Source organism: Falco naumanni, chromosome 10 (genome assembly GCF_017639655.2).
Source record: "Falco naumanni isolate bFalNau1 chromosome 10, bFalNau1.pat, whole genome shotgun sequence".
NCBI classification, from domain to species: Eukaryota; Metazoa; Chordata; class Aves; order Falconiformes; family Falconidae; genus Falco; species Falco naumanni.
Genome location: NC_054063.1, coordinates 26,636,883 through 26,650,026, shown reverse-complemented (window position 1 = coordinate 26,650,026; position 13,144 = coordinate 26,636,883).

The window sequence follows — 13,144 nt, the reverse complement described above, 5'->3', positions numbered from 1 at the left end:
ACCGCTGCACAAGGCTGATCCCATTCTACAGGACAGAGAATCACCTTCAGCACCAGGGGGAATAGAGCTATTAGAGCATCCCTCATTATTCAAATACAGTGAAGTGGTTTCACTGCAGTACAGTGTTATTATTATATACAAGAAATGTTGCTACATCCACTTTGCCTTCCTGCAGCCTCCCATGGGACTCACAGGGAAAGCAAGTGAAGTGAGCAAAGAATGATCGTGGGCACCGGACTCCTTCAGGCATAGGAAAGGCTGAAGGTGACTGACCGTTTTATGCAATACATGACTACAAATCCTGAGCTGGTTGTTTGTCACATTTTCTACCAAGATAAACAAAACATGCCCCTACTCAGTGTATGCGATTTTCCACAATGCCATGAACTCTGCAGGTGACAGCTTGGGCAAGGGAACAGAGCCACACCTGCACGCATGCTGCTTGGCTTTCAATACACAATTGTGACAGACGTGGATCTTTTTCAAAGCTATCTCTGTGTACTGGAGGATTTGAAATGTTTCTTACCTGAGGGTACCTGCCAATAACTACTACTATTATTTGCAGCTGCAAACACCTTCAAAATGAAGGCAAAGTTCCAACTGAGCCTGATGTTCAAACTCCAGCTCCAGCTTTAAGGTATGTGAAGAATTCAATCAACCTACTTGTGCATCTTGTTGACAAAGATGAGTTATTTTTCATGCCCGTAGTTTCTGGACAGCTGTGTCAAGTTTTTTGCTATATCTGGCCGAAAACTCGCCTAGACCCAGATTCATAACTAGGTTAGTGAGGTTAAGCCATGCCCGTGTCTCCACAGTGATGTTGAAGAGCGCAACAGTCTTTGCACCACAAGTAGCCACCCTCATGGCTTGAGACAGAGGGGTCAGCTGGGCATACCTAGGCCAGGATGACCAGAAGGTTTCTGCACAGAAGCAGCTGAAGAAAAGCACCCTGGCACAGTGCATTTAGCCGTCACTAAGACTTATCAAGAGCATCATTTGAAATAAAAATAAAAGTAGCTGTGATTCCAGTCTCTGCACTCCCTGCCTTCAAAGAGCTTCCAAAGGCAGCTTGAATTCTTCACCCTTTTGCTAGCATGCTCAGATTGACATTAGAAGCCACTTCTGGCACTAGCTGTTATCACATTCTGGTAACTGCAGCCCCCAGCTAGCCACATGTTGGCAGCAGCAGAGGAACGAAGCTGTAACACTATCTGACACACACCAGGAGAGTTTGTGCAGCCCCACTCACAACTCTGCTACGAAGCGGGTATCAGCCCTACACACTAACTATAGACTTGCTGAAACATTATCATACATGAAGGACTAATTAGGTGTGCTGGGCCATTAGCCATCTCTGAACATTGACCGATGAAAAACATAATTAATGGCAGCTTTCATAAACAGACTGCGGAATGGAGAAGAAAATTAAAAGGGAAACAGCTGTTGCTAATGGAAATAAGGACCCTTTCTTGATTAAAATATCTGCCTGTCTTTCCGTGGGAGTTTTTCCAGAATGGTGGGATGGAAGAGTGTAACGAGATCTGGGAGCAGAGAATCTGCAAAGCTTCCTGCTGAAAAAAACCACAACTTCTCTGGCTGATGAGTCACAATGTTTTCCTTTTGCAGATTGGAGTAGGGGAAAGAGCTACACAATTGCCTTGTTCATCTCACTGCCGGTCTAAATGGCTTTATAAACCTTGGAGATCAACCTTGACATAAAAGAATCCAGTTCAGCTTTAATGTAAGGTAGTATTTCAAATTGCATGAACCCACAGATACGGGAAGGTCTAGATTTCAAAAGCGACTTGCTAAGGCTCTACATACTAGTCCAGAGCTCTGAACACAGAAGACAACATCTCTGCAAATCGCCCTTAAGCACATATATTGATTCTGACATGAAACTGCAGCAATAAATGCACAGCTGAGAACATCTGTCAGAGGGAGACTTGCACCCAGGGACAGCCACTACGGACTCAGCAAAAGTTTGTTGTCTGAAGGACAGAAAATGTTAGATTCAAGACTTTTTCAGGTCATGAGGCCTTTCTTTCATGCTGCGATGACTCTGATCCTCTCTGAAAAGCAGTAGGTTAGGAGGAACCTGCAGTAAACATCCAGATTTCCACACCTGAGCTGAGCAACACAGCTTCATCTGCCTCCTACTGTCTTCTGTGTGACAGAAGGCGCACACCCTAAAGTCATTTACTTTTACGTTTACTTAATTTAGCATAAAAATTTTCAATGTGCTTCCAAATGCCATTAAAACCTGTGTGTCAGTAGACATGGCCCTCTCACAGTTTTACTCTGCATGTTTCAGTGTGTCTCCTCCAAGGCTCACAGACGCTCTGGTTTGTCTTCACATAAAGTCTTGAATCGTGGGTTTGACTCTAAGGGAGGACCCTGAGTGCTGCCTATTACAGATTGAAACTGGTACTTAGCTGTTGAGCTGCTCTTTGTGGATTTGTACCCCATTCCGTGCCCGCGGCAGGAGAGCCTCTGCTCTGCCGCACTGACTCCATCAGTCTCCCTCTGCCTTGTTCAAAATGATAGATCTTTTCCATCCGTGATGCTGAGAGCTAAGCCCTGGAAATCCTATGCCCCATGAAGCCTGCTGACAAGGAAATACATGCTCCATACCACCTGTGCCTTGAGGAATGAAGGTGCATGAAAGGCCGCGTTCAGGCTGCGTTATCAGATTCAAAGTGGAAACTAAAGAGAGAGAAGGGTCTGAAAGATGAGCCAGCCAGGAATGCCTGTTGCTTTCACCTTTGATCCACGTGGTGCTTTGATGTGGTGTTTCAGTCCTTCAGACAAGGTAACTTATCCCAGTCTGCAGCTCACGGCATCTCCAATGGATATAAATGAGGTAGCAAGCCGTGCTCTTCAGCTCTCACTGAGGCGCCGCCAGTTAGCAGCATAATTCAGTCCCAGCTCCCTTCCCAGCTCCATTTTTTTCTCTGCCTGCAGAGTCTAAAAGGAAATCCCCTCAAATAAATACAAAAGCACTTGATGTTCATCTAATGGCATTTCAGGGAAAGGAAGCATGAAACCACACAAGTTATTCATCTCCACAAAATGGTTTTATCAGGGGCCCAGAACACGATTCCTTAGCCTGAGGAGGTCTGATCTTCCTTGTGAGATGTAAGTGCATGACATTATGTGCAGAATGGGTGCTGCTTAAGAACCCTGATAGATACAGAGCAGGCATGTGGGAATGATCAGCATAAAATATTTCCTTTTAATGATGTGCACACTTCTGCTCCTTTGAGGGAGAACAGTCTGTGCACTGAATACTGCAGCACATCCTTCTAGTGATACGGAGCTCCTGATCTGCTGGTGAGGGCTCAGGCTTGGGACCCTGTTGGTATCAGTGACTCAGCCAATGGTTTGCCCCTCCATTGCTCACCATCACTCAGCCTCCCTGTGCCAGGGTTTTCCCACCTGTAAAACAGAAACAAAGTTCATGTCCATGGATTTCACCATTTGGGCAATGAACCGAGATGGAAAACCTGTCTCTCAGCTCCCTGAGGTCTGCTCCTCTCTGCAGTCAACAGCAGCACAGAGTTTATTTTAATTCCATGCAATTATCCTAGCTTTTTCCCTCCCTCACACCATAGCACCGGCATGAGCCTGAACTCCCCAACCCAGGAACCATGTTTGAAGGAGCCCAGAACCAAATTCTGCAGGAAGGCAGCCTTTCGTGCCAGGGGCCTGGGTGTAGAGCAGCAGAGGGGCCCCGCTGGGTGGCAAAGGATCCGTGAGGCTCAGCCACGGCCGTCCGAGGTGGTGGCACCACAGCCGGTCACTGCTGCTCCCCTGCAAGCTGCTGTCACAGCCCGGCAGCTATCACAGAAATCACAGCTCGCAGCCACTGCAGTTCCCAATTCACAGCCATAAATTAAATCACCAGCGTAAGGTAATACAGCAGGCTGGGAGCTGCTGGGCCGAGGACCTGGCAGACACTGGTGCCTCTCTCCCCTGCCACTGTGAAAACAGAGGCTCAGACCTCCGCCGCCCTGGGAAGGTTTGGCACAGTTTGTCTGCCGGAGTCCCGCACAGCTTGCTGGGGGTCACGCAGGAAATGTGTGTCGGCACCGATCGCCCTTGGATTTGCGTCTCCAGAGGCCCGGGCAAACACCCCGCCACGAGACACACCTTCTCCTCCGACAGGAGCTGGCTGCAGGCGTCAGCCCCCAGCCTTCGGCCACCAGCGCTGCTGCCTGCCAGGCGCGTGGCTGTCGGGCTCCTCGCGAGCCGCTGGCACGTGTGCTGTGAGGAGCGTGATGCTGCAGTTGCCTTTCTAAAGCCCTGTTGAAAAATCCGTCCCGAGGAACAGAAAGAGAGGTATTAGTTTAAACAAGCACTCCTTGACGTGCACATGAAATAAGCCCTGGAAAGGGAGCAGAGCTGGAGCTGTTCTTACTTGCTACCTCCTGTGCAGGCTTTAATTGCGCATTATTCATTAATCCTTTGCTCTTCAGAGCAAACAGATCCATTTCAAGACACTCGTGTTACATAAACAACCAGAAACCCTACTGGATGAGTGTGTGTGTACACATCCACCCGAGGGAGCATCACAGACATGTTGGAGATCCTCATTTCCCTGTGCAATTGCTGCGCTAGAACTGACAGAAATTAGTATTCCTTGTGTGGCTTTGTTGGGCTGCTTTTGAAATCGGTTTTACAAAATCCACACGGGAACCCAAGGATAATTGCCTAGCTCTTGGCTAATTTAGGAATAACAGAGACACTGTCAGGAGTGGCACTTGGAGGGAGGCAGATATCTGCAGGATGGCTTTGAGCTACAGGAGGCATCGCACCGAGGTGCAGTGTGTAACGCAGTCCCCAGCAGGAGGGATATTCCTCCTCTCCCCCACCAGCAGTTTGTGTCTGCTGCCACCCCCATGTGCTTGCTCTGCCGTCGGACCACATGCGGGTTTAGCTGTGCTGTTCTGGGGCCACAACTATTACCATTGACCACAGGGATAAAGCTTCAGTCGCTCTGTAGACAGCATCATTCTGGCACTGGGACCATGAAACCAGAAAGAAACTAATGATGGAGTTGCAGGAGAGGGTGAATTCTCCTCAGCCAGGGCTTTGATCTCTGTCACACAGCTGCCATCTTGCTTAAAAAAAAAAAAAAAAAAAAAAAAAAAAAAAAAAAGAGAGAGAAAAATAATCTGGAAACAGAATTGAGGGAGAGAAAGGTGAGGAAGCAAATGCAGGGAGCGCAGAAACAGGTTCTTGTGTCTCTGTTGTGCTTGGACTGCATGTTCAGGAGAATCAAACACAAACACAGCTCTGTCATTCTTTGATTCGGTAGGAATGAATCCTGGTCCTGCAGGGAGGAGGACGGGGTAACTGGCAATCAGTGCAGCAGGGAGCCATTCTGGGCTGGATCTGGAGCCAGACTAACTATGATACAACGCTGCCAAAAGCAGCTCAGCATTCTTCACCTCCCTTGAGCTTCACCAGGGACCAACCTGGCCGAGCTGCGCTCAGCCTGGAAAATCCAAGCTGTGGTAGGACCTAAGCTCAGAAAACCAAACAGCCTTGCGGGCACTTGCCAACCTGACATGTCTGAGTTCGTGAACTGCAGATGGTGCTGGCCCACATGTTTCATTTTCCCTCGACATCCCCAAGCAAAGCGAGTCAAGCATGCCTCACCACAGTGCCTGGGAGACCACGGGCAGGAAGGGATCAGATTTTCCAGTTTTGCCTCAAGCGTGTCACCACATCAGCAGACAACTCCTTTGCCTAATGCCAGTGTATTGTGTGTCACCTCATATTTCACACGATACAACACAGTCCAGTGATGCGAGTCCCTTCTCCTGCCGGCTGACTGGTATTTACGGAGATAGCAATTACCAGGAAACCAGGATTTAGGGCACGCAAGGGTTGGTGGTGGCGCAGAGCCCTTGCTACTGGTGGGTGGGATTCCTTTACCTCTCCCTGAACTCCTGCCAGGCCACTCAGCACATCTCCAGCCACAAGAAGTTTGCAGCTGTTTTGGTTTGAAGCACCAGAGGAGAGGGAGAAGTGGGGGAGGCTCTATCAGCTCTTCCCAGGGAATGCGGTTCAGTTCCTCACACCTCATCTTTGGTCAGGAAACTGAGATGGGGATAGGCAAAGCTGCTGAGCCTACTTAGACAGAATACCTCAAGAAAACATGTGGAGTCAAATTATGTCCCATTAACTTCTCCCAGCCCACCATCTTCCACAGCTGTGCTGCAGGGAAAGCAGGCCAGCTTTTGGACCGTTATCTTGGGCCCCTGGTACAAAACACCTCCAGGTCTCTCCTGTGCTCTCGTTCACAACGGCGGGGAAAGCCATGGCTGTTAGCTGGGACACTGAAGCACCAAGAATAACGCAGATTCAGGCACCCTAAATCCCACTGTGGTCCTTGTGTTCAGCGTTTCCTGCTGACTGAGTGCTTCTGATGGCCTCTTCTATGGATTTTAAGAGGGACACAGCAGACAGAAGCCAGGGTGGACATTCCCATGCATGGTGGCAATGGGGTGGCTGTGTCAGGGTAACCAGCTGGACTGGACTGGCACGGGCTGGATCCAGCCCTCCTCAGGTACAACAATTCGGACGTGGGTCTCTTTTTCCGTCAGCTCAGCTCAGCTCCAAGAATTCCAAGCCCTCTGTGGTCAATAGCAGATGTACTCCAAGCACGGTAAGATGTGACCACCGTGACCACCACTGCAAAGCACAGCCAAAGGGCACAGGATTGCCTTTCCCAGCAGGGATGCAACAAGGACAGCAGAGCACAGAGATACGGCCAAACACCCCAGAGACTCGAGAGCCTCCCAGATCGGTCTATACATGACAGCACAGAGGTGGGAGATCAAATTAACCCTCTGCCCACTCTGAGCACTGCTGCCATCATTCACAGTGCGCCGGATGATCCTCTCCTGGCAATGGGGGTGAGTAGGTAGTTTCAAGCACTGATGATTGAAGGGGATACTCACTACTGCTGCAGACCAGGTGGAGCCCACAGGCAACAGCTGAAGGGTCCTGGCCTAAAGTCAGCCACTGGGACATCAGTGGGAGGTAAACTAGTGGAGTCTGGCCTGCGTGAGTCATCCAAGGCTGGACATCCATGTCTTCAGAGGGAGCAAACAGGGACACCTTGGAGAAAAATTGGTTGTCTGTTGGCAGCTAAACACCACGCAGCCATTTGCTTGCTCCCTCCCAGTGGGATGGGGGAAAGAATCACAGAAAAGATAAAACGTGTGGATTGAGGTAAAGACAGTTTACTAAGAAAAGGAAGGGAAAATAATAATAACAATAAAAGCATATACAAGTGATGCACAATGCAATTGCTCACCAAACACTGACCAACACCCAGGCAGTCCCCCAGCAGCAGCCACCACTCCCTGGCCAACTCCCCTCAGTTTTTTGTTCAGCAGGATGCCATACGGCATGGAGTAGCCCTTTGGCCAGTCTGGGCCAGCTGTCCTGGCTGTGTCCCCTCCCAGCTTCTTGTGCTCCCCAGCCTCCTCACTGGCAGGACAGCATGAGAAGCTGAAGAGTCATTGACTCAGCAACAACTCAAACATTAGTGTGTTATCAACATTATTCTCACCCTAAATCCAAAACACAGCATTATACCAGCTCCTAGGGAGAAAATGAACTTTATCCCAGCCCAAAATGGAACACTGTCAAATCAGCATCACTGTCCCTTGCCTCAGTTTCTTCAAACTGGGGACAGTAAGATGTGTTCCCGTGAGGCCTCATTCTCTGCAGTGGAAGTTCCCAGATGGTAGTAAAAGTGGTATTGGAGACACTGTAATTCTTTTATCTGAGCAACAGGAAGAAAAGAGAATGAAATGAGAGCTCCTTTCTTGGAGCTGCTGTTCTGCTGTTCTTTGCAACCCCTTTGTTTTGATTTCACATGTGTGGTTTGCTTTTTTTCTTTTTCTTTTTTTTTTTTTTTCCCTACTGTGATGCTATTTAAGGCAGAAAGGGGATTTCATCATCTCCCCATGGCCATTCTCAGCTGCAGCTCTGACTGCCACCCCCTGCACCCCCCCTCGCCTTGCTCCACTTGGTCTAATAAACTCTTTTTTTTGCTTGGTCTAGTTTCCTTCCTTGCACTCTTACATCATCTTTGTACTTATCTCAGATTCTAGCATTTCCCATTTCTAAGCACCTCTGAGAATAGCAATAAACACCATGTACAGCAGTATCTTGGCATAATAACATTAGCTGCGGGCAGCAGTCCTAAGTGACAGAAAACCAGTGTGGAAATCTAAGATTTCTTCTTCATAGGGTACCCACTTGCTAGCCACTTGGCACCAGCAGATTAAGAAAATCAGTATTTACAGTTCCTGATTGTATAGGAAGATCTAGGCCAAAAAAGTGAAGATTTGTTAAGTAGGAACTTGCTCTTACGTGCCCTCTGCTGCTCCCAAATGCAATTGAAATTAGCAGGGTCATTCCTTCCTTCCCTCTTTGTCTCAGGATGATTTATGGCTAAATGTTATTCATTATAAAACAGAGTCTGACTGCTTCTGTGCAAGATAATACTCATTATGCAGACTTTCTGACTAGATTTTTTTTTCACTATTTCATTGATTATTTTTACATTGTAATGTGCAAAAACCTATTCATGTCTTTATTAGCCTGACTTGTTTCCTACATTTATGAAAAAGATCTTTCTTTGATAACAGTTGTTATTGCTGGAATGAATGTCAGACTGTGATCTACTGTAATACATCTTTCTGAATTGCCTTCTCTAATTTTATTAGTTGGAAAAAAGCACCGCCTAATTTAAAGAGATAAAACCTTCTGGAAGTGGAACATCGCCACTAATTAGGATAACAAGAACATAGGTATGAGTTGCTGGGGATACGGGAGTCTAAGCTTCTTTTTCTAACACAAGCACAGGCATCTTTTTCTGGAACAGTCTTCCTTCTCTTTCTGAAATTCTGCTGCTTTTGGGGAAACTATTGACATTAATCTCCTTATCTGTAATTCCCTTGGGAAAAATGCTGACCAGGACTCAGGAGCTCCAGATTCAGGTCCTGGGTTTGCTATAAATACCCTGTGTGACCTTGAGCAAGACACACTATTGTTCTGTGACTTGGTTTTTCCATCTGTAAAATGGCAGTAATGATGAATGCTGTGTTTTATTGCCAGCTCTTACATTATGCATTATCTGCAGGGCAAGTGCTCATCGAATCTCTTCATGGCTTGCTTCCTCATCTCTAAAAGAGGAATAATAACTCTTCCCTTGTCTACTTATTTTGATTACAATCTTTTCATGTATGGATGTACTTGACGCACTGTGGGACTCTGCCACGGTATGCAAACAACACACTTCCCTCTTCTCTTACTCCAGACATGGTGCTGTTCAACCCTCAAATGTGGGTTTGCAGAGTGTCTTCAAGCTGAGTCCCCTCAGCACCCCAGCACATCAGCTGCAGTGGCTTGACCTCTCAATGAAAGCTGCTATATTAGTAACCACACTGATTGACTTCGCTAAAGCACATGATAAACACTCACAGAGCAAACTGTGCTTGCTAAATTGCAGGGTAACACCATTGCCATAGTCAACAGCAAACAGCTAGGGGACAGAAACATTCTGAATTCACCCTGCTACTTCTGTGGATGAACATCTAATCACTGCTGTGTACATCCAGCCCCACAATTTTGCTCAGCTAAAACATACATCTATGACAGCTAGGTATCCCACCTTGATCTGAAATCTTTGGATATGTATCTTACAATAAAGAGACCAGTAACAGTTTTTTACATTTGGTAGATCAGTTTAAATACAGAATATCTTCACATGACTACTGCAGAGGTAATTAGGATAAGAAGAGATATAAATGCCTACAATGAGCAATCTTTTCTCTTTGCTGCAGAGGTGACCTAACACCATGGTGACACAGAAGATTTAATACCGTGCCCAGCTGAGGAAAGGAATTTTGCACAATATTAGATGACAAAGTTGTTCCATTGTTGAAGTACCACAGGCATTATTAGCCTGTCACAAGACTAGGGTACAAGCTCATAGGCTGTAACTCTCACATCTGCCTTTGAACAAGGTTGCCTGTCTAATTATGTATTTGAAGTTTGTCTGCCTGAAAACACCAAATTTTTGCAGCTGAATTTTGATTAAAAAATTCCTCCCAGCCCTCCAAGCAGACACAGCAGTCTTCGCTGCCTACCCAGCTTGAAATAAGACTTGATTTCATCTGGACTGATTGCATTTCAGTGGCAGGGGAGGAGTACAGACACATTTGCAGGATCCATTCTACCATTTTTCAGGGTGCAGAAGAGCAGCTGAACTCAAGGCAATGTTTGAACATAGAGCAACAGAAGACAGAGCCCACTAAGAGATGTGAATTTCTTTCTTTGTGTAATTTGAACATCCATTACTTAGGGTCCCTGCATGACCACCTTAGTATTTTTTTTTCAGATGTTCTCCCCTAATTCACTAGATTCACTAGTCTCTGTTAAAATCCTGGTAAAGTTAGATCAATATGAAGAGATAGTTTGTTCAACTGCAGTTTTTCAAGAAGAATACATAATGCCAACAGTTTGAACCCAGAGAAAATAACAGTTCTCCTCTGTTTATATTTCCAATGATTGCATTCAGATTATAGCTCATCGAAATAAAGAATTTATGGGCAACTATGTTTGATTTTCCTTTAAGAAAGCTGGAACACCAAGAGCTGGTTAAGAAACTGAGGGACTGAATTTTAAAAATAGCATCGGCCATTGGTGCTCGCATCTCGCTGCCTTGCAGCACCACCTACAGAGATGCTGTCAGAATCACACTCACAGCCAAAGCTCGGGAAACTCCCTGTTCACTCTAGACAAATCCTGGTTCAGTGATTAACACACCCGGGAGACTGCGAGTTTGACAGCCCTGAAGCCTGAAAATCTGCTGCTACAGGATAAAGGCAGGAATATGGTCTGTTTTTTCCAAAAGCCCCTCAATTCCCGTGCAGAAAATGCACCTCTAGCCATGACAGAGCTAATGCAGCTACTTTGCTGATTTTTTTCTTTAGAAACTTTCCCGCAGAAGAACTTTTCTGGCAGCCAAGTGTCCCAGCTGCAGAAGGATGGTGGGATTTTTCAGGGCAAAATGCACTTAATGGTTCATTAATCCTATCTTTGGCACAAGTTGATTGTTCAGGCTTCAAAAGACTGCAGTATTTCACCTCCTCCGTGTATCGACTCAATTACACAAGACAAAATGTCGTGGAGATTGACCTTCATCTGATCACTGAAGCGTAAGGTCTGTTTGCCCTTGACTTAGCCTCAGTAGCTAAACAGTGGTGATACAGGGGCTGCAAGCCCACATTAATTGAAACATGGCTCTCATTATCTTCCCATTAAAAACAAATAATACTGCTTAGCTATTTGCCTCAAAATAGAATGTTCTTCTGAAACAGGGAATATTGTTGTCTTCCTCCAGAAGCCTGATCCAAATGCTGTGGTAGTAACTGGGAAGTTCCCACGGTTTTGGATCAGGCCCTGGCTGTGGGAGGCAGTGGGTGCAGGAATGTGCGAGTGCTGGCAGTATTGCTATCTCATTGCTCGTTAAGAACACCAGAAAAGAACAGGCATTTAAAAAGCAGATAAAAGGGCAAAGGAAGATACAGGCTCCAAACCTACGGCAGACAGCTTTAGCATCAAGAAACAACAGCCCAAAATATTAACAGTATATGTTTAGAAATATATTCAGGGATCTTTGCTGTCTTCGGAGGGGAAAATATGATCCTTTTTATGAACGGGACAAGTGCTACTCTATTTTTTGAACAAAAAACAAGTGTTTGTTTGCCCTTGCTATGCCTGTAGGAAAGATATATCAGGACTTCATTCCTCTGATGCTTAAATATTTTCTTCCAATTTCCAGCCTACATTTAGTTATTACCAGACAGAGCAGATCTACTTTTCTCTGTTTAGAAAACTAGTTACCTTACAAAGTCATCACGTTAGTCTACCACAATCCACTTTCAGTAAATGCACATTGTATTTTGGCCCATTTCTATCTGCCGTCATGTCTGGTATTATTCTTTCCTGCTACCTTTATCCAAAAGTCATGTATTTGATTTGGATCAGACTTCAAACATTTTTCCTCTTCTTAAATGCTAGAACAATTTTTCCTGATCTCAAATTGTGTTGTGTTGCTCCTGCTGTTACACAGCCAGATATAATCTTGGTCGGCCAGTGCTGTTAGGTGTCTGGGTCAGGAATTAGAATATTTCAGTTGAAAGGGACCTATAACGATCATCTAGTCCAAATTAAGCTTGCATTATGATCTTTATGATTTTTTCCACTTGGATGAGATACTTTGTATCTCCGTGCATTCATTTCCTCTATGGACATTTCCACCATATATTACACATTCATTTGTGTCCTGCCTCTCTCCCTTTCATCACCCCTCCCTCTTCTCTCCTTCGTCTCCTGGTATGCATGCCTGAAGAACATTTTGCTATTTGTTTTAATTTCCTTTGCAAAGTCTAACTCGGCTTTGCTTCTGGCACATTTCCCTTTATGCCTACACTTCCTAACTTCTAGGATGTAGTTTTCTTTGATTAATCCTTTTTTCCATTCCTTTCACTCCCTTTGCTTATTCCTAATAGCCACTTTGAAGTGGTTATACACCAAGTTAGGTCTGGATGCCTTCCTTGCAGAGTTTTATCCCTCTGTGTACAAGTCCCAAATACTTTTTATAGCCTCTGCTTAAATTCCAAGCCTGCCCAACATTCAAACCTTTTTAAGCTGTCAAAAATCAGGAAGCAAAAGATGTTAACTCCTGATATGCACCAACTTCCAGCACATTAAACTTCCCATCGGGTTCATGTTTGCCATCCCACTGTGAAAAATATTCCAGCCGGTTTTCCCTGTGCACAGAGCCAGAGCGAAAGGATCACAGGGAGACCACCGATGGCAGGAGAAATTCCTCTTGTCCTACAGCCACGGCAGCACCGCCAAGAGAAGGCTGGAAGGTCATTAGCTGAAACTCTTCTCATAGTATAAAAAATTGTTACAGTAGATTAAAAATTAGCATGAAGAAATGGAGTATGTATGTATATTTTTAAAGTCTCTGTCAGGCAGCCAAAATGAAAACAGATTTCACCAGACCACGAGAAATGAAATGCTTGATGACTGGAGCTTATTT